Source organism: Heteronotia binoei, chromosome 16 (assembly GCF_032191835.1).
Source record: "Heteronotia binoei isolate CCM8104 ecotype False Entrance Well chromosome 16, APGP_CSIRO_Hbin_v1, whole genome shotgun sequence".
NCBI classification, from domain to species: domain Eukaryota; kingdom Metazoa; phylum Chordata; class Lepidosauria; order Squamata; family Gekkonidae; genus Heteronotia; species Heteronotia binoei.
Genome location: NC_083238.1, coordinates 43,530,628 through 43,553,934, shown reverse-complemented (window position 1 = coordinate 43,553,934; position 23,307 = coordinate 43,530,628). Strand labels below are relative to the sequence as shown.

General features: G+C 47.7%; 1 protein-coding gene across 1 annotated transcript in view; it reads right to left on the bottom strand.

The window, feature by feature from the left end:
• Positions 1–21,174, bottom strand: part of PLEKHM3 (pleckstrin homology domain containing M3) — a 121,642-nt gene extending 100,468 nt beyond the window's left edge. The window contains exon 1 of the mRNA XM_060257239.1: positions 21,049–21,174. The gene's annotated coding sequence lies outside the window, so the exon portion shown is untranslated. The remainder of the gene's footprint in view (positions 1–21,048) is intronic.
• Between the last annotated feature and the right edge of the window lie 2,133 nt (positions 21,175–23,307).

The following is a 23,307-nucleotide window of genomic DNA, read 5'->3' as shown; positions in this document are numbered from 1 at the left end:
CTGCAGCCTCTCTCCAGCTCAGCCTTTTTAGAGATAGGGTTCCCAGCCTCTCACTGGTGGGTGGCGGTTCCCCTGGTTTTGGGGCCCTCAACCCACTTACCAACAGCCGGCCAGCAGGGGGATCCCCACCCCCTAAGAGCTCTATTGGTGCCCAACATGCCAGCACGATGATGTCACTCAGAAGTGATGTTATCACGCCAGGCACATCATGCACACAATGTTCTAGCATTTGGTGTGTGTGTGTGGGGGGGGGGTGAGAATTACCAGTTAGAGTTGCCAACTCCAAGTTGGGAAATATCTGAAGGGGGTTTTTTGGGGGGTGGGGAGGTGGAGCCTGGAGAGGAGAAAGAGCTCTGGAGGGACACGATGCCAGACGGTCTGTGTCAGAGTTTTTAATGTCCAGCCTGATGTGCACACATGAAGGGGAGTGGACTCGTGCAGAATCTTGAAAATCCATAAGAAATAGGACGTGTTCTCTGAATGAGAAGTGCCGTGTTTCAAGTAACTCTTTTTCAAACCCAGTAGGCTAATAATGGGACCCAATCTCAGCCATGTGTTTGTATAAGAACCAATTAATTCAGTCACGGTGCTTGGGGAACTTTGGCCACGTAAGATCTCACAGCTTAGCCTGCCTCACAGGACTGCTGTCGTGAGGCTAAAATGGAAGGGGAGGAAACAAAAGACTGATGCCCCGGGCTCCTTGGAAGAAAGGGGGGATAAAAACGTGCTACAGAAATAAATAGCTGAGTGGCCCACCTTTGGTTTCCTCATGCATCAACTTGCCACCATCATCAGCCAGGCATCACGTCTGTAGCTTTCTGCTCTGCTTGCTGATGCATGTGACAAGAAACCAGAGAAAACGGCAAGAGGAAAAGTTCCCAACTGGACACGCCTACGCAATGGTCGTGGAATCCTAGCTATGCAAACCGGCAAGGACAAGTTCAGGCAGACGCACCCTACAGCCAAAGGCTATGGAGAACAGGAACATTAAAACAGCACTTCTGATGTGCGTGGTCAAGGCTACCTGGAAATGCTCTACATGTAGAAAGACACGCACTTAAGCATTTTCTTGTGCAAGAGTCAAGCGTCCCTACTGATTTTAGCTTAAGCTATTCATTTGGTACACTTGTAGCCTGGCCTTCTTCCAAGGAGCCCAGGGTTGCATACCTGGCTCTCCACTCAGTCACAATATCTCTGCAGGTTAGGCTGAGAGACTGCAGCTGGTCCAAAGTCTCCTAGCAAGCTTTCACAGAACACCAGGAATCTAAATCCGGGTCTCCTCTGTCCTAGCCCAACTCTGTACCCATAAGGCCATGCTTCCTCTCTGCCATCTGGTTCAGCGGAGAATCGGGCTCACATTGATGGGACCAGAACTGAAATCCTATCATACCACCCGAGTCTACCCAAAAGAAGTTCCAATTTGTACAGATCAATATTAGAGGACTTTCAAAGGGATCAGGTTTTTAGGGAACAATAAGAGAAAGCCAGTGGCCCATCCACAATGGCCAAAAAACAAACAAACCAGGTGCCATCAAGAGATCCACCAGTGGGCCAAGACACTAGAAGCCCTCCCACTGTGCCCCGCCTAAGCACCAAGACTTCAGAGCATGACTGCCCCAGACAGAGAGTTCCCTCTATACCTTGTGGCTGATTGCCATAGATGAAAGTTGACACCAATTAGGTACAAAATATATAGAATGCTTTCTGGGGTCTGCCCCCAACTGGATAGTTTTAAGACAGAAAAATGTTATTAGATATTTATTTGGAACATTCTTAAGCAGCCTTTCCATCCACTTTGGGGTCCCCAAGGTGGTCATAATAATAAAAACATTAACACAAGATTTTAAAAATATAAAAACAATGACAACAGAACATGAACAAATAAATACACGACCAGGAGGAGGGGTCAATGAGAATAGTCACGTTATATATTTTTGCATGAAAATGGAGCAGCAGTTACCCTTCGACCTTAATGCCACAGTCCCTCCTTTGTCACCTGGAGATCTGTTGTACATGGAGAATGGCAACCTAGGAAGGTTCCAGGTTCAATCCCTGGCATCTACAGGAAGAATCAGGTTGTGGGTGATGGGAAAGACCTCTGCCTGAGACCCTGGAGAGCCACTGTCAGTCTGAGCAGACAACATTGACCTTGATGGACCAAGGGTTTGACCCAGTATAAGGTAGATACGTGCCTGTTCATGAGACACAGCGTGGGAAATAGGAGCTGGGGATGTTTAGCCTGGAGTGGAGGCAGCTGAGAGGTCCTTGAAGGGCTGTCATCTAGAGGCTGGTGTGGAATTGTTTTCTGTGGTCCTGGAAGGTAGGACCAGAACTAATGGGTTGAAATTAAATCAAAAGAGTTTCCAACTCAACATCAGGAAGAACTTCCTGACCATTAGAGCAGTTCCTCAGTGGAACAGGCTTCCTCGGGAGGTGGTGGGCTCTCCTTCCTTGGAGGTTTTTAAACAGAGGCTAGATGGCCATCTGACAGCGATGAAGATCCTGTGAATTTAGGGGGAGGTGTTTGTGAGTTTCCTGCATTGCGCAGGGGGCTGGACTAGATGACCCTAAAGGTCCCTTCCAACTCTATTTTTCTGTAGCTCCTGCTGGGGGTGGGGGATTCCACATTTTGTGGAGCCCCAACCTGGCACCGTGGTGCAGGCTGCCAGGGGGATCCCTGCCCCCAAAGAACTCCATCGTTGAGTGACATGCCCTACACGATGAAGTCACCTGGAAGTGACATCATTGTGCATGGCACAAAGTGCTGGGACGCTCTAAGATTTGTGGTAAATAAAACTTTATGGTAACAGAGTTTTACCACGAATCCTAGAGTGCTCCCAGTGTGACGTACCCTGCTTGATGAGGTCACTTTTGGGTGACATGCACAAGCTGCAGCGGTGGAGGGACTTAGCAACCCTGGGGGGGGGGGGGAAGTACATCCTAAACATTTAACAAACTTAGAGAAAGGAAGGCAGGAAAACCAATGAGGGGTTTTTACATATTTAGACCACTTGGACGTACTAAGGGACGCCAAGTTCTGAACAGCTGCATCCGCTACTTTTTTCCCCTTTAGAATGAACTGTCTTTTTGTTTTCAGGATCTGGGAGATCCTTTATGTCAGGGGCGGGGAACCTCTGTCTGAGGGCCATATACGGCCCTCGAGGTCACTTGGTGTGGCCCTCGAGGATTGCTGGGCCAAACCAAGCCATGGGGCAGCCTCTCTGGGGTCTGGCTGGCCGGCGAGGATCATGGGGCCCAGTCGTGCTGATCAGCAGCCTCCCCAGGGCCAGGCAGGGATCACAGGGCCCAGATGTACTGTGCAGCAGCCTCCCTGGGGCCTGGCCGGCTAGCCAGAATTGCTGCAGGGCCTGGAAAAGTTACTGTCACCGTTCAGTTTGCACTTGATTATCCCAGATGGTGTGGTCTAATATGCTAATGAGTGTGTGACCTAGTATGCTAATATTAGGGGATGTGGTGTAATATGCTACTGAGTTCCTACTGGGCTTTTTCTACAAAAAAAGCCCTGGACCTAGGCATTTGCCTAGGGCGGCGGGCTGGGTGTGTGTGCCAGATTAGGCTCTCCCCAGAAACAGAAAAACAATTATTTGTATTAATTTTGCTGGCCTGAATCGTTCTCCCTTGGCAGAGCACTATTTTTTAAGTTGACAATTTTTTATGGCCCGTGAATGATGTTATAAATATCCATATGGCCCTTGGCAGAAAAAAAAGGTTCCCCACCGCTGCTTTATGTTCTGGAAAAGCTGGCTATCTCATGGAGAAGCATATTCCTCAGTCAGCACAGTCAATAAATGTGCGGTGAAAACTCATGCTCAGTGGCCCCACGCCTAATTTGCAGTGCTTTCATTTCAGCTGCTGCCGGAGAAAAGCTTTCGGTGCCAATGAAACTGGGACAAACAAATCTCTTCATTTCTTACAGCAAAGACGAGGCACCCAACATGCTTTTCCAGTCAATAAAACACGGTGCGCTGATCAAACAAATACTAGCAATTTAAGTTGTTGTACAGAGACGTTGCATTTGACTCCCACAAAATTAAACAGGCAATTAAAACTAGCCCAGTCTGTTCTGCAGGATTCCTTTTGAAAATTAATTCATTCAAACCTTTTGCATTAGTTGGCATTTTGTTTTGGGGTGGGGGTGGGGGAGGAGTATTCTACTGATCCTGTTACAAAACTCTGCTTCAGTTCTGCTGCGTCACTCATTCGAGTTGGTCCAAAACAATTTTATAGCCAGAAGTCATATGGACAGCTGTAAATCGTAAAGCAGTGACTCAGCATCGTGGCACAATACCAAAGACACAATGGGCACTTTCACAAACATGGAATAATGCCGTTTCAATCCACTTCAGCAACCCTTTGCAAGTGGATTTTGCCATTTTACATAGTAAAATCCAGTTGCAAAGTGCACTGAAAGCGGATTGAGTTATTTAATGTGTGAAAGCGGCCCATTATGACACCACAATGCAAGGAGTCCCCAAGATTTCAGAGAAGACGAGTCCTGATAAGGCGGCGACCCTCTCTCATCCAAGAAAACAGAAGCCTAGCAAACAAACGCCAGTATTAGGACTGCTGTCAAATTCCTGTCCTTATGATGGGCGGAGAAAAAGTGGAGGGCCAGGTAAGTTTAGATCTTGAAAGGCACTCTGTAAACACAGCTCTTTATGCTCTAGATCAGGGGTGGCCAAACTGCAGCTTGGAAGTCACATGTGGCTTTTACACACATATTGTGTGGCTCTTGAAGCCCCCATCACCCTGTCGGTCAGCTTGGAGAAAGCGTCTCTTTAAATCACTTTGTCACGTTCTCAGAGTGCAGGCAGGGAAGAATCCAAAGCCAGTCCAAGGTCACAGGCCAGGAAGTCAAGCAGGAGCCAAGCCACCAATGCAGAATCACAAACCGGAATCAGAAGTCAATGTCCAAAAGCCAAAAGGTCAGGGTGCCAAGGAAATCAAGCAGGTCAGGATCAGGAATCAGGAAAGAGTATGGATGCAAGCCAGGGAATAGACTTGTTGCTTCCACAAGGTTACCAGGTCCTGGGTGGGAGCTATATGGAAGTCTCAATCAGCCTGCTCCCTGGGTGGCAGTGACTTTGCTAGAACTCAGGGCTGAGAGATCTGAAGCATCGACGTGCCTCATGTCTTTACTCTGAAAGTTCTTTCCGGAGTCTGCTTTGAACTCTTGAGATTGGAGGAGGAAAGCTTGGAGGAGATTGATCGTCAACAGCTGACACTGGTGCCTGGAGAGTGATTGATGGACCAGCTGCTGTTTGTTCAGCTGAGGAACTGGCTGGCAACTCTTCCAGGTTTATCAACCCTTCCAGCTCCTCCTGGTCAGGGCTCTTGACACATTTCTTCAAGCCAAGTCAGCTGGTGGCTTGGAGAATACATTTAAAATTAAAGCTGCTTTCTTTCCATCCCTCCCCATCTTCCTTCCTTCCTGCTCTGAAACATCTGACATTCATGTTTTGCAGCTCTCAAACTTCTGGCATTTAATCTATGTGGCTCTTACAATAAGTGAGTTTGGCCACTTTTGTTCTAGTTACAGAAACGTATTGCACCCCTTTGAGCAATGCTTGTGGCCAGGGAGTGACAGCACCAATGCCAGAGTGCCATTTTTGCCTTGCCCATACACAGCAAGGAAAACAAGGTTGCAATGCTTAGTAGAAGAAAGGGAAGAACAAGGTCACCTTGGTCGTTTTCGCACTCACCTCCAGCCGGCGCGACCCCCCTCTTCACCGCGCAGGATCTGCGCGGATTTCGCACTAAATGCCGCGGAGCAGCCGGAAGAGCCGGAAGCTCCCGGCGCAAAAGCCGCTCAAACGTAAACCGCCAAAAAGCAGTTTCCGTTTGCGCGGCTTTTGCGACGGGAGTTTCCGGCTCTTCCGGCTGCTCCGCGGCATTTAGTGCGAAATCCGCGCAGATCCTGCGCGGTGAAGAGGGGGTTCGCGCCGGCTGGAGGTGAGTGCGAAAACGACCCTTGTTTCCTCCTTCCTTTATACCTTGCCTTTCTCCCCAACTGAGAACCAAAGCAGTTTAGATTCTTTCCCTATCCTCCATTTTACTCTCACAACAACTCTGTGAAGTAGGTCAGGTCAAGAGTGTGATTGGCCCAAGGTCACCCAGTCAAGCTTCCGTGGCAGAATGGGGATTTGAACCCAGCCTCCCAGCTCCTAAATCTGATATTCTAACCACTACACCAGAGGTGTCAAATATGTGGCTCGGGGGCTGAATCAAGCCCCTGGAGGGCTTCTATCAGGCCCCCAAGCAACTGGCTGTCATCTGCTTCCTTCTCCCTCTCTCTTGCTTCCTTCTGCATCACAGTTTGCTTTACCAAGCTTGCTCAATCGCACAGGAGCTACAGAGTGAAGCCTCTATTTTCTCCATTGGCTGAGGCTCCTCCCTTGGAGAGGAAGGGGGGAAGGCAGTGCTTGTTTCCCTAAGCTCTTTCAATCAAACAGCAGAGCTACTGAGCCAAGGCTCTCTTTCTTTGATTGGCTGATGCTCTTCCCCCTGCTGGTCTCCTGGGGAAGGAAGGAAAGAGCCAGAGCTTCCTTTGCCCAGTTCCCTGGATCCCATGGGAGAGATACAAAGAAAGCACCTAAGACCAACCAGTGCTAATGTTATAAGCATGGTTTATTTTAAGGGGTTTTTTAAAAAAATTGTTTTTGTCTGTGCCCTTTATAAAGTTTCTCTCTCTGCTACCTGGCATTACATTTTATGACACATGTGGCCCGGCCCGACAAGGTCACATTTATGTCAAATTTGGCCAGCATAACAAATGAGTTCGACACCCCTGCTCTACACGATGCTGGCTGCACTATATTAAGTCAGACTACTGGCCCATCTAGCTCAGTCATGGCTACTCTGGCTGGCAAAGGCTCTCCAGGGTCTCAGAGCAGTGTAATTTAGCTAGCAGCGCCCGGGGACAGAAAGTAGACCCTTCTGTAGGCAAAGCCTGTCCCAAAGCACTAAACCCTACAATCTTCCTCATGAGAGCACCAGAAAAGCATTAATTTATGTCAGTCAGGAATGCATTCTGTGGCAACACTGGAACAGAGGTTAAGCATATGCCTCTCCTTTCTGGTGACCTAAATGTCTAGCCGCAGTAACCTAAATGTCTGGCCATGGCAGTGAAACCTCAGCTGTCTACATTGTCCCACACATAGCAGAATCATCGGCAATCAAACCAACTCCTGTCCACAAGCTTCAGTCCAAGTTCTGTTTCTTGATCCCGGTGGAGTGCGCTGCTATGAAACTTGGCAAAACAAATCCCAGAACTATCCTGAAATTTCCAGCTACGGGGCCAAACTCTGGGCAACGTTAGGGTCCCTCTGGCTCTTTGAAAGTACATTCTCTTTTTTGAAACTGCCAAAATAGAAATTGGGAGCCACGAACAGCCATGTAAACCTAGAGTCAGAACTGAGATATACGCTGACTGAATAAGTCCCACAATTGTCAAGAATAGAAATACCAGGATTCTGATTGGCTTGATCAACTGTCTTCCTTCCTTCCTCTCCTCACAACAGGCACCTTGTGGGGCAGGTGGGGCTGAGAGAGTCCTGAGAGAACCGTGACTGGCCCAAACTCATGTTTTTGAGGGGGGGCAAAATTAAAAAATGGCACCCCCTTATGGGCCATTCTATTTTATGGTCCCATCGAACACAATGGACTCCATACCCAATTTGGGGCTCCCCCTCCGTCGGCGCCTGGGACAAGCACCCTCCCCCTAGATCTGGCCCTGCCCAGAGTCAATCAGGAGGCCTCAAGCACCTCAAAGTGGCTTACAGTGTCCTTTCCTTCCCCTCCCCACAACAGGCACCTGTGAGGCTGGTGGAGCTGAGAGAGTCCTGAGAGAACTATGACTGGCCCAAACTCACCCAGCAGGCCTCATGTGTCACCCAGCAGGCCTCAAAGTGGCGTACGATTGCCTTCCTTTCCTCTCCCCACAATAGGCACCTTGTGAGGCTGGTGGGGCTGAGTGAATCCTGAGAAAACCGTGAGTGGCCCAAACTCACCCAGCAGGCCTCAAAGTGGCTAATGGTCACCTTCCTTTCCTCTCCCCAGAACAGGCACCTTGTGAGGTAGGTGGGGCTGAGAGAGTTCTGGGAGCATGGGGACTGGCCCAAGGTTCTCCAGCAGGCCTCATGTGGAAGAGGAGTGGGGAATCAAACCCGGTTCTCCAGATTAGAGTCCCCCACTCTCAACCACTACACCATGTTGGCATGAGGCTGGCAACCGTGACCGTCTGTATGAGTAAAGCTGATAAAACTGTTTTTGGCCTGCTTTTGTATCCATTATTAATAATTAAGAACCATCAAGTCACAACTGACTTATGGTGACCTGGGATGAGATCACACACCTTAAATAATGCACTTTCAATCCACTTTCAGTGCACTTCCCAACTGGATTCTGTCAGTTCACACGGTACAAAAGTGCACTGAAAGTGGATCAAAAGTGCCTTATTTAGTGCGTGAGATCACAGACCTGGTCTCCCAACCAAGTACTAACCCTTACTGACCCTGGTTATTTCACTCTTCTTATCAATTAAAAAAAAATGTGTGGCTAGCAGAGATACGGATTTTTGATCCTGTGGCCCATCAATAAATATTCCCAGCAGAAAGGAGATCAAGGAAATTCATCTATGAGATAATGCGAATATCAAAAGAACAGGTCATGCACCAGTCCCTGTGATTATTTCCCTCTCAGCTGGAACTATTAGTTTCTGAGAAGTCACATGACATTTACTGGAATGGGAAAGCATGGGAACCCAAATCTCTGGAGCTACTCAAAGTTCTTAGCAAAGTCATAAGCAGAAGAAACCAGACCTTTTTCTTGAGCCGGAAAGCACAGGAATGCAGTTCCGGCTAGCTTGGTGTCAGGAGTGTGTGGTCTAATATGTAAACGAGTTCCTGCTGGCCTTTTTCTACAAAAGAACCCGTGTGAAACAATGGTGATATCAGGGAGTGTGGCCTAATATGCAAATAAGTTCCTACTGGGCTTTTTCTACAGATAAAGCCCTGGAAGAAACGATAAACCAGAGATCCCCAACACGGTGCTCACTAAGACCTTTCCTGCTGCCCACCAAGTGTTTTTAGAAAGAGGGTGGGGCCTTGGCCCCACCAGGTTTTTGATTGGCTGTGCCCATTTTTTTTAAAAAGTTGGTTTGGTAGCAGCTACCAGCTCAGCACAAGGATCGTCACTAAGTGATTAAGCTGTGACAGCCATTTTGTGGCTGTCTCCGCCTCCTGTGGCAGCCATTTTGTGGCTCCACCCACCACTCTGCATCGTAATTCCAAGGGAGCCCATGGGCTCAAGAGATTGGAGACCCCTGCAATAAATGAAGCACAAACAGAAAGATAGGAATTTTCTAGGGCTGCCAGGTCCAACTTGGGAAATATCTGGGGGGGGGGGGGCTGAGGGCGGAGCCAGGAGCAAGGTTGTGACAAGCATGACTGAACTCCAAAGGGAGTTTTGGCCATCACATTTAAAGGGACCACGTTGCTTTTAAATGCCTTCCCTTCATTGGAAATAATGGAAGATGGGAGTACCTTCTTTTGGGGCTTATAGAATTGGGCTCCTGGTCCAATCATTTTGAAACTTGGCAATTTTTTTTGAGGAGAGGCACCAGATGCTATGCTGGAATTTTGGTGCCTCTACTTCAAAAAACAGCTCCCCCCCAGAGCCCCAGATAGATTCTCCATCATACCCTTTGGGGACTGGTCTCCATAGAGTATAATGAAGTGCCCAGCAGACATTCAAACCCACCCCACCCCTGCTTTCTAAAAATCCTGAAGTGGGGAGAGGGGGAAGCCTCCAAACCTAGGGATCCCCTGCCCCCAACTGGGGATTAAGCAGATACAAAAAGTCACAAGGAAAGGAAGAATGAAGAGAATGCCAACAGGCTCCATATAAAATCAGCTTTTCAATATGATTTCCCAAACACTAATACTAATGTCTTACAAAAAGTCTCAGCAACATTTTCTTCATATAAATCCAATTTATTACAAAGCAAAGCCTTGGAAAGGTGTGGATTGGTCCAAATTCATATACCATACATCCACTATGTCCGTTTATTTCCATTAGCTGCATATATATATTATATTCGCAGCAGATTAATCAATAATGCAACAGGTTCAATCGATTCTACTTTTCCTGTTTCGCTTCCATGCTTTATCTCAGCCCAAAGCTTATCACTTTACAAAACACAGCTCCTTTCTCTTACTATCGCTTCACTCTCATCTTCAGTAGAATCAACTTCTAAGAAATGCTAACATTTTGGCCCAGACGTACAAACAATAGAGTGATTAGCAGACATTCTCACATTTTGACATGTTACTGTTTTATTGGTTTCTCACGCCCATGCTACCCAAATCAAAGGTTTGCTCAATCTGTTAATTTTACTGTGCTGTCACTGGATTTTAAATGTGTGCCATTTTGCATTCTAAACCACCGCCTACCAGCTATATGTAGCTCTGTTCGCTGTACCTGATTCCTCGTCTGAAGAAGTGTGCATGCCCACACGAAAGCTTACATTCTGAATAAAACTTTGTTGGTCTTAAAGGTGCCACTTGACTCCTGCTTTGTTCTACTGCTTTAGACCAACGCGGCTGCCCGCTTGGATCTACCTTAGCCCCAGGAAAGCATCCTCAGGATTGGCTGCCTGAATCTCAACGAGAAAACAACTCATGGCCTAGCAGGATCTGCAGACTCCAGGCCCAGCTCCTTACAACGCAGAAGAGGTTCAACGAAACAGAACCGTCCTCCACTCACAGAAAGAACACAGCGTTCAACATCAAAGGTACCTCTCCCGGATGCTGAGCCACCACACGTACAGTTCTAATATCTGACCACTGCTTCTAAGCCAGCTTTCTCAGGGTGCTCCTGTGTCCGCATCCCTCCTGGGTGGAAACCCCACCATTCACGATTAGCGGGTTTGCATCATTTCCTGCTCTCTTCGCCACAACTTCCAGCTTCAAAGCTGCTCCAGCTGGCCTGGAGTTACGGCGAGGACGAAACAGCTCAGCGCAAAGCATCTCAGGCTGACTCACCCAGGGAAGTCATGCAGAGCCGCAACCTTTCAAAATCAGTCCATGTTCCGTCATCCTAAGTAAGCCTACAAGCACAGGAGTGCTCAGAAGCCAACGGGAGGGGTGGGGAGAGTTACGGTACCTTCTTGGCTTTCGCGAATTCATCCTTTATCAGAAAGGATGCTGGCTTTTAAGCAACCTTCCTGCCACGGCACCCCCGCGTTTCCTAACATAGCTGGCCAGAAGTAGCCGGTTACCCTCCCTTAACAAGAAGGGCAGGGATCAACAAAAGGCTGATGCAAGAACTGCAAATATTTTCCTACCAAACTTACTAAACAAAAACAAAAGATAAAGGTAGTCCCCTGCGCAAGCACTGAGCCGTTACCGACCCATGGGGTGACAGAAGAGAAGCCATGTTGGATCAGGACACTAGAAGCCCTCCCACAGTTGCCCTCCCCAAGCACCAAGAATACAGAGCATCACTGCCCCAGACAGTTCCAGTAATATACTGTGGCTAATAGCCACTGATAAACCTCAGCTCCATATTTTTATCCAATCCCCTCTTGAAGCTGTCTATGCTTGTAGCCGCCACCTCCCGTGGCAATGAATTCCATGTGATAATCACCCTTTGGGTGGAGAAGTACTTCCTTTTATCCGTTCTTACTGCAGAAGGAGTGGCAGAGAGACCCACGGAGGGGGAAAAGAAAAGAAAGCCCAAGGGAGAAAAATATTATATGGCTATTTCTACCACATCACTGCTTGTCACCGCAGTGGTGGGGATGGGGAGTCCCAAGACAGGAAGGCACGTCCCACAACTATACTGAATCGTGCTGGTTCGCAGAGGCTTGTATGGCTGGTGAGCTGACTCACCGCCCATGCAGCGCAGCTGACCAGAGGCCTGTTTGTGTTGCTTGCCGGAACTGTCAAAACACGGAGCTTGTCAAGCACGTTATACGCGCAGGCCTGGTGCTTTGTGCTCAGCATGAATTGGGAAGGCCCAGTTGGGAGAAGGCAAGGAGGTCCCCGCAGAGCCTATTTCCTGCCCACCTCCCCAACAGAGGCCACCAAAATCTGAGTCGGAGCGATGTGATGCGAGCAGTGTTCCCTCTAAGCCGAGTTAGCGGGAGCTAGCTCGCAGATTTTTAGCCTCCAGCTCACACAGTTTTTTTGTCTTAGCTCAGGAAGGACAGCCCCGGAGCACACTAGTCGATGCAGTGGCTCACAACTTTAATGCCAGCAGCTCACAAAGTAGAATTTTTGCTCACAAGACTCTTCAACTTAGAGGGAACATTGGATGCGAGCAGGGGTGGAATTCTAGCAGGAGCTGCTTTGCATATTAGGCCACACCCCTTGATGTAGCCAATCCTCCAAGAGTTGACAAGGCTCTTTTTTTGTAAGCTCTTGGAGAATTGGCTACCTCGGGGTGTGTGGCCTAATATGCAAAGCAGCTCCTGCTAGAATCCCACCCCTGGATGCGAGTATGAAGAATCCACCATTCCTACCAAGGAACAGCAGCCACTGCCTTGGATAATAATAATAATAATAATAATAATAATAATAATAATAATAATAATAATAATAATAATAATAATAATATTTTATTTTTATATCCCGCCCTCCCCGCCAGGCTGGCTCAGGGCGGCTAACAGACATGGGAGTCCCATGATTCACCTAAAACAACATAACAGACATGGGAGTCCCATGATTCATATAAAACAACATAACAATTTAAATATATCAATTACCAATAAGTTATTTAAAATAGGTAAAACATATAAAATAGGTGCTAAAATGCTGTAGTCGTAATGTACACAAGATGGCTAGATGTCCGCTCGTTAAGTTAATCAGGTTCTATCTCGAATGCCAGCTGGAAAAGAAATGTTTTGCAAGCCCTGCGGAATTGGTTCAGGTCCCGCAGGGCTTGCACCATCTCTGGAAGGTCGTTCCACCAACGAGGGGCTATCACCGAGAAGGCCTGCTCCCTAGTAGCCTTCAGCCTAACTTCTCTTGGCCCAGGGATTGTTAGTAAGTTCTGAGAACTAGACCTCAGTGCTCTCTGGGGCACATATGGGGAGAGGCGGTCCTTTAGGTAGGCAGGTCCTCGGCCATATAGGGCTTTAAAGGTGATAACCAGCACCTTATAGCGAACACGGTATACAACCGGCAGCCAATGCAGATTCCGCAGCCCAGGCCGCGCAGGCTCCCACCGTGGTAATCCCTCCAGCAGCCTGGCCGCCGCGTTCTGGACTACCTGAAGTCTCCGTGTTCGGTACAAGGGCAGCCCCATGTAGAGGGCATTGCAGTAGTCTAACCTCGAAGTGACCGTTGCGTGGATCACAGTTGCTAGGTCGGTGCGCTCCAAGAAGGGAGCCAACTGCCTCGCCCTCTTGAGATGAAAGAAGGCGGATCTAGCAGTGGCGGCTACCTGGGCCTCCATTGATAAGGAGGACTCCAGTAGCACTCCCAGGTTCTTGACTTTGCGCACCGGTATCAGTGGCGCACCGTCAAAGGCCGGTAAAGTAATCTCCCCTCCTGGTCCGCCGCGGCCCACGCAAAGGACCTCAGTCTTCGCCGGATTCAACTTCAGCCCGCTCAGCCTGAGCCAGTCAGCCACGGCTTGTAATGCCCGGTCCAAATTTGTAGGGACATCACCAGCCCGGTCGTCCATCAGTAGATAGAGCTGGGTGTCATCTGCATATTGGTGACAGCCCAGCCCATACCTCCGTGCAATCTGGGCAAGGGGGCGCATAAAGATGTTAAACAACATCGGGGAGAGAACTGCTCCCTGAGGCACTCCACAATGAAGTGGGTATCTCTGAGACAGTTCCCTCCCAATTGCCACCCTTTGTCCCCAACCCTCAAGAAAGGAGGAGAGCCACTGTAAGGCTAGCCCCCGAATTCCTGCGTCGGCGAGGCGGCGGGTCAGCAGCCGATGGTCGACCATATCAAACGCCGCCGATAGGTCTAGCAACAGCAATACCGCCGAGCCGCCTCGATCCAGTTGTATAAAGAGCTCCCATCTGTTCTGGAAGGAGGAAAAGGTAATTGCTTTATTTTCTCCACCAAGCAGCACATTTCACTTCCCAGCGATTCCTTCCTGTTTCGGAGGGTGCGCCCCAGGAATGCGGAAACGGGCTGACCTTGGAATGAAAAACAAACAAACTTTTCCCACGTGCCCGCTGGTCTCCTTCCTGCTCCAGAGACAAACCTGAAGCATCACCTAAACTCCGCACAACAAAACAACAGCAAGCCCCAAGATGAGGTCATTCAGCCCCAGGGAAGGACCTGCCAGCAACCCTATTGGGATTTCTTTTAACCCTTTCAGTTCAATTGCTTCTGTGTTGGAAGCAGAAAAGGCGGCAAAGGGGCTGCGTGGTGAAAGATTCGTAGGGATGCCAGCCTCCAGGCAGGGTCGGATTTAATTAAACCCTGTGGAGGCCCCTGGGCAGTCAAAATCTCAGGGGGGCCCTTGCAAAATACCTCAGAGTTGGAGCGGCCACCCCTCTGTCTGCAGCCTGCAGGCACCTTCTCAAAAGCACCTTTGACAAAGCTGTGGGGGAGAGGCAGAGAGAGGCAAATTTGGCAACGACGCCAGCAGCAGCCACACCAGGCAAGTCGGGCAAAAAGCAGCTCAAGAGGGCTGCAAGCAGGGGGAAAACTGGGGGGGGGGGGGGGCAGCCAGCCCTATTTGGCCTAATTGTTAATCCAGCCCTGCCTTCAAGTGGGACCTGGGGAATCCCCCAGAATTACAGCTTATCTCCAGATTACAGAGAACAGTTCCCCTGGAGAAAATGAAAGTGGACTCTAGTAGAGGTGTCAAACATGCAGTTTGGGGGCTGAATTAGGCCCCCGGAGGGCTCCTATCAGGCCCCCAAGCAACTGGCTGTCATCTGCTTCCTTCTCCCTCTCTCTTGCTTCCTTCTGCATCACAGCTTGCTTTGCTAAAAAAAAAATCAAATAAGGCCAAAGGAATCCTTTTCTTCTGAATGAATCTGATTCAGAAAACTTGTATCCTTTATTATAGTTGAAATCAGTTTGCCTCCTTGAAGGGAGGGGGGTACATCCAAACTACGTAGGATGCTGGAATGCATTCGTTGCAGCTGTCAGAATAACATAGAAAACGTTGTGGTGGTGTTTTGTGCTGTAATTTGCAGCTAAGTTATGGCTATCCTGTAGGGCAGGGGTATCATACATGCGGCCCAGGGTTCAAATCAGGCCCCCGAGCAACTGGCTGTCATCTGCTTCCTTCTCCTTCTCTCGCTTCCTTCTGCATCACAGCTTGCTTTGCAAGGTTTAATCAATCATATAGGAGCTGCAGACCAGAACCTGTATTTTCTCCATTGGCTGAGGCTCCTCCCTTGGGGAGGAAGGTGAGAAGGGAGAACTTTCTTTGCCAGGCTCTCTCAATTGCACAGCAGAGCTACTGAGCCAAGCCTCTTTTCCTTCTATTGGCTGAGGTTCCTCCCCTTCCTGGTCCCCTGAGGAAGGAAGGAAAGAGCCAGAGCTTCCTTTGCCCAGTTCCCTGGATCCCATGGGAGAAACACAAAGAAAGCACTTTGTGACCAACAAGTGCTAACGTTTTAAGCATGTTTTAAGGTTTTTTTTTAAATAATAATAATAAATTGTGTTTGTCTGTGTCCTTTATAAAGTTTGTATCTCTGCTCTCTCTCGGCTTGGCTTCGCGAACGAAGATTTAAGAAGGGTGCAATAGTCCACGTTTGCTGCAGGCTCGCTGGTGGCTGACAAGACCAATGTGGGACAGGCAGGTCCGGCCACAGCGGCTGCAGGGAAAAGTCTGATTTAGGGTTGGTCCTGTAGCAGTGCGATTCTTCCTCAATCTCCTTTTGTCCTCAAGACCAGCTATGCGTGCGCTCTCAAAGGAAGAGACAGCCTGGTGGATGGTGTGCCTCCATGCTTTGCGATCTGAGGCTAGGTCAGACCACTGGTGATGGTTGATGTGACAGGTGCTAAGGGATTTCTTCAAGGAGTCCTTGTACCTCTTCTTTGGTGCCCCTCTATTTCGATGGCCGGTGGAGAGTTCGCCATACAGGGCAATCTTGGGAAGGCGGTGGTTTTCCATCCTAGAAATATGCCCTGCCCAGCGCAGCTGCGTCTTCAACAGCAGTGCCTCGATGCTGGTAACCTCTGCCCGCTTGAGGACTTCAGTGTTGGTCACAAAGTCACTCCAGTGGATGTTGAGGATGGTGCGAAGGCAGCGCTGATGAAAACGCTCAAGGAGTCGCAGGTGATGACGGTATAAAACCCACGATTCGGAGCCATAGATGAGGGTTGTCATCACAACCGCTTTGTAAACATTGATCTTTGTGCCTTTTTTCAGATGCTTGTTGCTCCACACTCTTTTGTGCAGTCGGCCAAATGCACGGTTTGCCTTTGCCAGCCTGTTGTCAATCTCCTTGTCGATCTTGGCATCTGAGGAGATGATGCACCCCAGGTAGCTGAACTGCTGGACTGTCTTCAGAACTGATTCACCCACAGTGATGCAGGGAGGGTGATAATCTTCCTGGGGTGCAGGCTGGTGGAGAACTTCTGTCTTCTTCAGACTAACTTCTAGGCCGAATAGCTTGGCAGCCTCTGCAAAGCAGGACGTCATATGCTGCAGAGCTGATACCGAGTGGGAGACGAGTGCAGCATCATCAGCAAACAGTAGCTCCCGGATGAGTTTTTCCATTGTCTTGGAGTGTGCCTTTAGTCGCCTCAGGTTGAACAGGCTGCCATCGGTGCGATAGCGGATGTAGACACCATCGTCCTCATCTAGATCTACTGCGGCTCTTTGAAGCATCATGCTAAAGAAGATCGTAAAGAGAGTTGGCGCGAGAACGCAGCCTTGCTTTACACCTGTGCCTATTGGGAAGGGCTCCGAGAGGTCGTTGCAGTGTCTGACTTGGCCTCGCTGGTCTTCGTGTAGCTGGATGATCATGCTGAGGAACCTTGGGGGACATCCTAAACGTTCCAAGATTTGCCACAGGCCTTTCCTGCTAACGGTATCGAAAGCTTTGGTAAGGTCGACAAAAGTCACATACAGAGCCTTGTTCTGTTCCCTGCATTTCTCTTGGAGCTGCCTGAGAACAAATACCATGTCGGTGGTGCTCCTGTTAGCTCTGAAGCCGCACTGGCTTTCTGGGAGGAGTTCTTCTGCAATGGTGGGCACCAGTCTGTTCAGGAGTATTCTGGCAAGGATTTTGCCTGCGATGGAGAGCAGGGTTATCCCCCGGTAGTTGGAGCAGTCTGACTTTTCCCCTTTGTTCTTGTATAGGGTGATGATGATTGCATCGCGAAAGTCCTGTGGTAATTTGCCTTGTTCCCAGCAGGTGACAAGTACTTTGTGAAGTGAGCTATGTAGTACTGTGCCCCCATGCTTCCAGATCTCTGGTGGAATTCCATCAACTCCTGCTGCCTTGCCACTTTTCAGTTGCTTGATGGCTTTAACAGTCTCTTCTAGGGTGGGGATCTCATCCCCTCTGCTACCTGTATCTCTGCTACCTAATCTTAAAAAGGTACACACATGGCCCGGCCCCACAAGGTCTTATTAAATCAGATTTGGCCCTCAAAACAAATGAGTTCGACACCCCTGCATAGGGTTTCCATGGCAAGGGATGTTCCAAGGTGGTTTGCCCTTGCCTGCCTCTGTGCAGCACCCCTGCGCTTCCTTGGTGCCTCCCATCCAAGGACTAACTGAGGCCAGCCCTGCTTAGCTTCCAAGATCCGATGAGATCAGGCTAGCCTGGGCCACCCATGTCAGGGGGAAACTTATTAATCCACTAAGAACTACATGTCTTTTTGCAAAAGCAATTAACAAGCAACTTCTATTACCTTTTATTGCTACCTGGAACAAATGGTCTTCCTATTTATTAAACTATTTTGCCATTTGAGCCTAACTTTGTATCAGTTTACACTCTTAACCCACCAGCTGCATGTATTTCAGCCCACGGTGCCCCATCCCCTCGTCTGAAGAAGTGTGCATGCATACGAAAGCTTACATTCAGAATAAAACTTTGTTGGTCTTAAAGGTGCAGCTTGACTCCTACTTAGTCCATGATGTGTTCAATTTTTTATATGTCTGCTTCTGGCCACTGTTGAGGGAGCTCTCTCCCAGACTGCCAGGAATTAATGCACCTGCACCTTCCTTTGCCATGTCTCCCCAACCGAAAATGTATTTTGTCCTGGAAAATAAATCAAGATAGTTCAATTGGTACCTGGGCAAGACTGGGTCCATAAATAAAGCATGAGACTAAAGTCACTTCCCAGTTTCTTGTTTGCAGTCCCTGGTTCTTTATTCCTCCAGTTCAGCCACAAATCCTGATAAGATCTGGACCACTTCAGTACGTTTGTTCCTCAAGAGACTATGTGGTATGGTCAGAGCTTTTTTTTGTAACAGGAACTCCTTTGCATATTAGGCCACGCCCTTCTTGTGTAGTCAATCCTTCAAGAGCTCACAGGACTCAGTACAGGGCCTACTGTAAACTCTTGGAGGATTAGCTACATCAGGGGGTGTGGCCTAATATGCAAATTAGTTCTTGCTCCAAAAAAAGTCCTGGGTGTAGTGGTCAAGAGTGTTGGACTTGTATCTGGGAGAGCCAGGTTTGAATTCCTCCCTCCCTGGGTAACTTTGGGCCAGAGTCACCTTCTCTCAGCCTAACCTACCTCACAGAGTTGTTGTAAGGATAAAGCAGAGGAGAGGAGAAGAATGGAAGCTGCCTTCGCCACTGGGGAGGATATAAATAAAGTCAATAAATAAACTCACAAAGCATTAATGAGCAGGACCTGAGTCCAAGCTGAGTTTCTGATCACAGAACTCCTAAAGCAAAACACTGCAAGAACGGGACGATATGAAATGCATCCACTGTGGGGTTGTGTTAATTCCTTCATGCCTTTATTTGCAAAGCTAGGTTGATTTCTGGTCCCCTGTCTGCAGTTCCCAGTTGTCGAGTCGAACTGTATAGCCTAGATTTTGTGCAAAGGTCTCCGAAGGGAAGCGAGCCAAAGACTCCCACGATATCACATTGCTCGGTAGCTGAGGAATACATTCTGAGGCTGCTGCACTCCAGATGTGTTGTGGACTATCATCATTCATAGATCACTGATTTCAGAGATAAACTGGGATGATCCAAAGTCTATTTGGGGGTGTAGCAAGTTCAGAAACTTATTCTTCCACTACTCAGCAATGCATTCCTGAGATATATTTATTTAGAATATTTCTGTCTAGCCTCTTCAGAGTCCTGCTCAAGGCAGTTCACCACGAAAAACACAATATTAAAACCCAAGTAGTGTTAACACTACCCATAAAACAGAAACAGGCCATTAAAAAGGCAATAATATAAAACCTTACTTAAAAGTCTGAGGTAAAGATGTGTTTTAGGCTGGCATCTAAGAATAAAGTAGGCACCAGGAGAACTTCAAGGTGCGGAGGGGCATTAAGAACATACAAGAGGCTATGCTGGATCAAGCCAATGGTCCATCCAGTCAAACCTTCTGTGTCATACAGTGGCCAAAACCCATTCCAAAGGCTAAGTGCCACCACAAAAAATGTCCTGTCTCTACTGCCGCACTGCTTTAGGCAGGGGGCACAGATAGCAGAGCTTGGAAGGCACATCTTAAGTGGTGGGTGGACAGTATGAGATGTCTCATGCTATTGATTATAACTGATGTATCTTGTATTTCGCTTTAAGTCTACCTACTTCAGGTCTTAGTGAGAAAGGCAGACTACAAAACAAACTAAATTGTATTGTGCCATTCTTGCAATATTATATTTTATCAGTTATGACAAAAAAAATTGTGGCATTGAAAAATACAAGGAATCAAGTCACAAAAGCAGCTAAAAATAAGCTCCATGCCAATCCTAATACATATTTGCTCCAGGGTAAGACATGCACAAGTCAATTAAATGGACTTTCAAGCACATTAGGGAGGGACGGTGGCTCAGTGGTAGAGCATCTGCTTGGGAAGCAGAAGGTCCCAGGTTCAATCCCTGGCATCTCCAAAAAAGGGTCCAGGCAAATAGGTGTGAAAAGCCTCAGCTTGAGACCCTGGAGAGCCGCTGCCAGTCTGAGAAGACAATACTGACTTTGATGGACCAAAGGTCTGATTCAGTATAAGGCAGCTTCATATGTTCATTATCTAGACATGTAGTCCCAGACATTTCCTGATGCCACATACAACCGCCCAACTCTTAATAGCTACAGATGAAAAATATGTACATATTTACAGATGTCTCTTGGATAAGTTATAAAAACTACACTTTCTCTTAGCACTTTGCATTCTGAAGTTGTAACAAAGAAATATCATCAAAGAAGTCAGAATTACATGCTAACCTCAGGAACACATCAGGTAACATGCATTTTTAAAGTACTGTTAAAGGAAAAAAATCTATATACTTTGGAGTTCATCTCTGAGTGCTTTTAAGATATGATGCATACATACACCATGCTCAAAGTCAGCTACTATAGAACATAGTCTATAAATGAATAAAACATGTTTTTTTAAAAAACTCTGCACATACAAATTGACTACAGAGTTATTTTATCCTTTCCCTGTTACTGTCATGGCTCTTGGTTAAGAAAGGACAGCTAGAACTACACCCATAAAATGACCTAATCTTGAGTTACTTAAGGAGCCAACAACACCTAAAATCAACATTTCAAACTGAAGACTGCAAAGGATGGCTTGCTTTTATAACAATGAGTACATCAGAGACAAAAGTGATAGGGGAAGAGCAGGGCGTATTCCCCACAAAAAAACAACAGGGTAACTGGATATAGGTAAGCGCAGAATAAATAACAGATACTTGGGATATCACAAGAGCAGGCGACTCACAAACATCTCCCTGCACACCGAGGTGGCATTTGCGGCACACCTGTCTATTTAAAGCCCATAACAAAAGGGAAAGTAATTGCAAAAGCAGAACAGGGTTACCTGGCTCCCAGCACCTCCACAAACAGAACAATGCCTCGTGTTGACTCTCACCAGGTGATTTTCCCTTTGTTCTCACCTTTCCTCTTTCCCCTCCAGTGACCCGCGAGAAATATTGGCTGCCTCATTCAGCGGCTGCTGGCTTCTCTGTTTACAATCTGGCTGTCATAGTCCTCGCGTCAAATGCCTCCGTTCGGCAGCTGGGGAAACAGAAGCCGGCAAAAAAAGGTTCCGCTTTGCAATCTCTCTCCACCCCTCCCTTCCCCACTTCTCTGTTCACAGTCATGATGAGCTAGAACAAAGTTGGAGTCCAGTGGTACCTTTTAGACCATCAAAGTTTTATTCAGAATGCAAGCTTTCATGTGCATGCACACTTCATCAGACATTGAAATGAGGTAGCCGTGAGCAGAGTTACCTATAGCTGGTGGGCAGTGGTTAAGCATGCAAAACAGTACGGAATGTACCTATGGCAAAATAGTGCTATTAACAAAATCAAAAGAATGACCAGTTTGGTTGGTATCTAAACCAAACTGGTTGTTCTTTCAGTTTGTTAATTGCACTATTTTGCCATGGATTCTAACTTGGTACTGTTTTGCATTCTTAACCACTGCTCACCAGCATTATGTAACTATATGTAACTCTGCTCACTGTACCCCATTTCACTGCTCACCAGCATTATGTAACTATATGTAACTCTGCTCACTGTACCCCATTTCATTGCCTGGTGAAGTGTTAATGCACACAAAAGCTTACATTCTGAATAAAACTTCATTGGTCTTAAAGGGCAGGGCATATTCTCTCAGCAGAACTGGACTCCAACTTTGTTCTATTGCTTCAGACCAACACGCCTGCCCACCTGGATCTATCTACAATGATGATGAGAGAGGATCATAACCAGTAGATCTCTTATAATTGCAAGAACTAGTTTAAACATGGAAGGGGGTATGTGTAAAAAAAAAGAGGAAGTAAGGGATTCCTCTATTCAAGATAAAATAATATTAATGTCTGTTTTCTTTCCTAGGGTTTTTAAAAGAGATGCTGCATACCTACTTCTTTTCTTCTTCCCCCCCCTCAACAACAGAAATAATTGAATGGTTTAAATTGTACCCTAAGCAAAGGAAACCAGAACCTAATAACTTAAAAGTGCTGCACTTGGCTGAGATCTGTTATAGGATGAAAAACAAAAAGTGCTTTTTCTGGTTCCAGCCAGGGCAGTATCAGCCTGGTTTTATGCAAGCAAGCAAACAAACGTGGGTACAGAACAGCAAACTGATTGTCCTGGAAAGGATTCAGAGGAAGTGGAGTTCCTGAAGATATACTGTTTTCCTCACAGAATCTGCCCACAACAATTTTTAGGGGAAACCACATGATCCTGCTCCCATGGGGGAAACACTGGTACTGCAGGGGACTTGGCAACCCTAACCCTTCTGCTTCAAAACAGGATGTTTGTTTACTTAACTTACTTTCTTCATTTATATCCCATTTCCCCCCCAGTACGGATCCAAAACAGCTTACATCATTCTCCTCTCCTCCATTTTATCCTCACATTATCCCTATGAGGTAGGTTAGGCTGAGTGTGTATGTGTGACAGGACCAAAGGTCATCCAGCAAGCTTCCACGGCAGAGCAGGGAGGAATGTGAACTTGAGAATTCCAGTCTGACACTCTAACCATGACATCACACGGATCTATTCGCTCACATTTTGATCTTTTATGTCCTTGGGTCAGTCCCAGTTCTATCAGAGCTCTTTCAGCCCCACCTGCCTCACAAGGTGCCTGTTGTGGGGAGAGGAAGAGAAGGAGATTGTCAGCCACTCTGAGACTCCTTAGAGTAGAGAAAGGAAAGGTCCCCTGTGCAAGCACCAGTCGTTTCAGACTCTGGGGTGACGTTGCTTTCATAATGTTTTCATGGCAGACTTTTTACTGGGGTGGTTTGCCATTGCCTTCCCCAGAAGTCTATGCTTTCCCCCCAGCAAGCTGGGTACTCATTTTACCAAACTCGGAATGATGGAAGGCTGAGTCAACCTCGAGCCGGCTACCTGAACCAGCTTCCACTGGGGATTGAGCTCAGGTCGTGACTCTCGTGAGCAGAGCTTAGGTCTGCAGTACTGCAGCTTTAACACTCTGCGCCACGGGGCTCTTCAGAGTAGAGAAAAGCAGGGTATAAAAACCAACTCTTCTTTTATAATTATACTCCCCCCCCCTCCTTTTGCCCTGCCCTAGCTCTAGGCTTCCCAACCCTCCCGCTCTGGCGGGAGACTTCTGAGATCGCAGCCTCATCTCCCGCTCTTCAAAACTCTTGAAGCGGGGGTGGGGGGTGGAGGGGGGGGAGAACATAC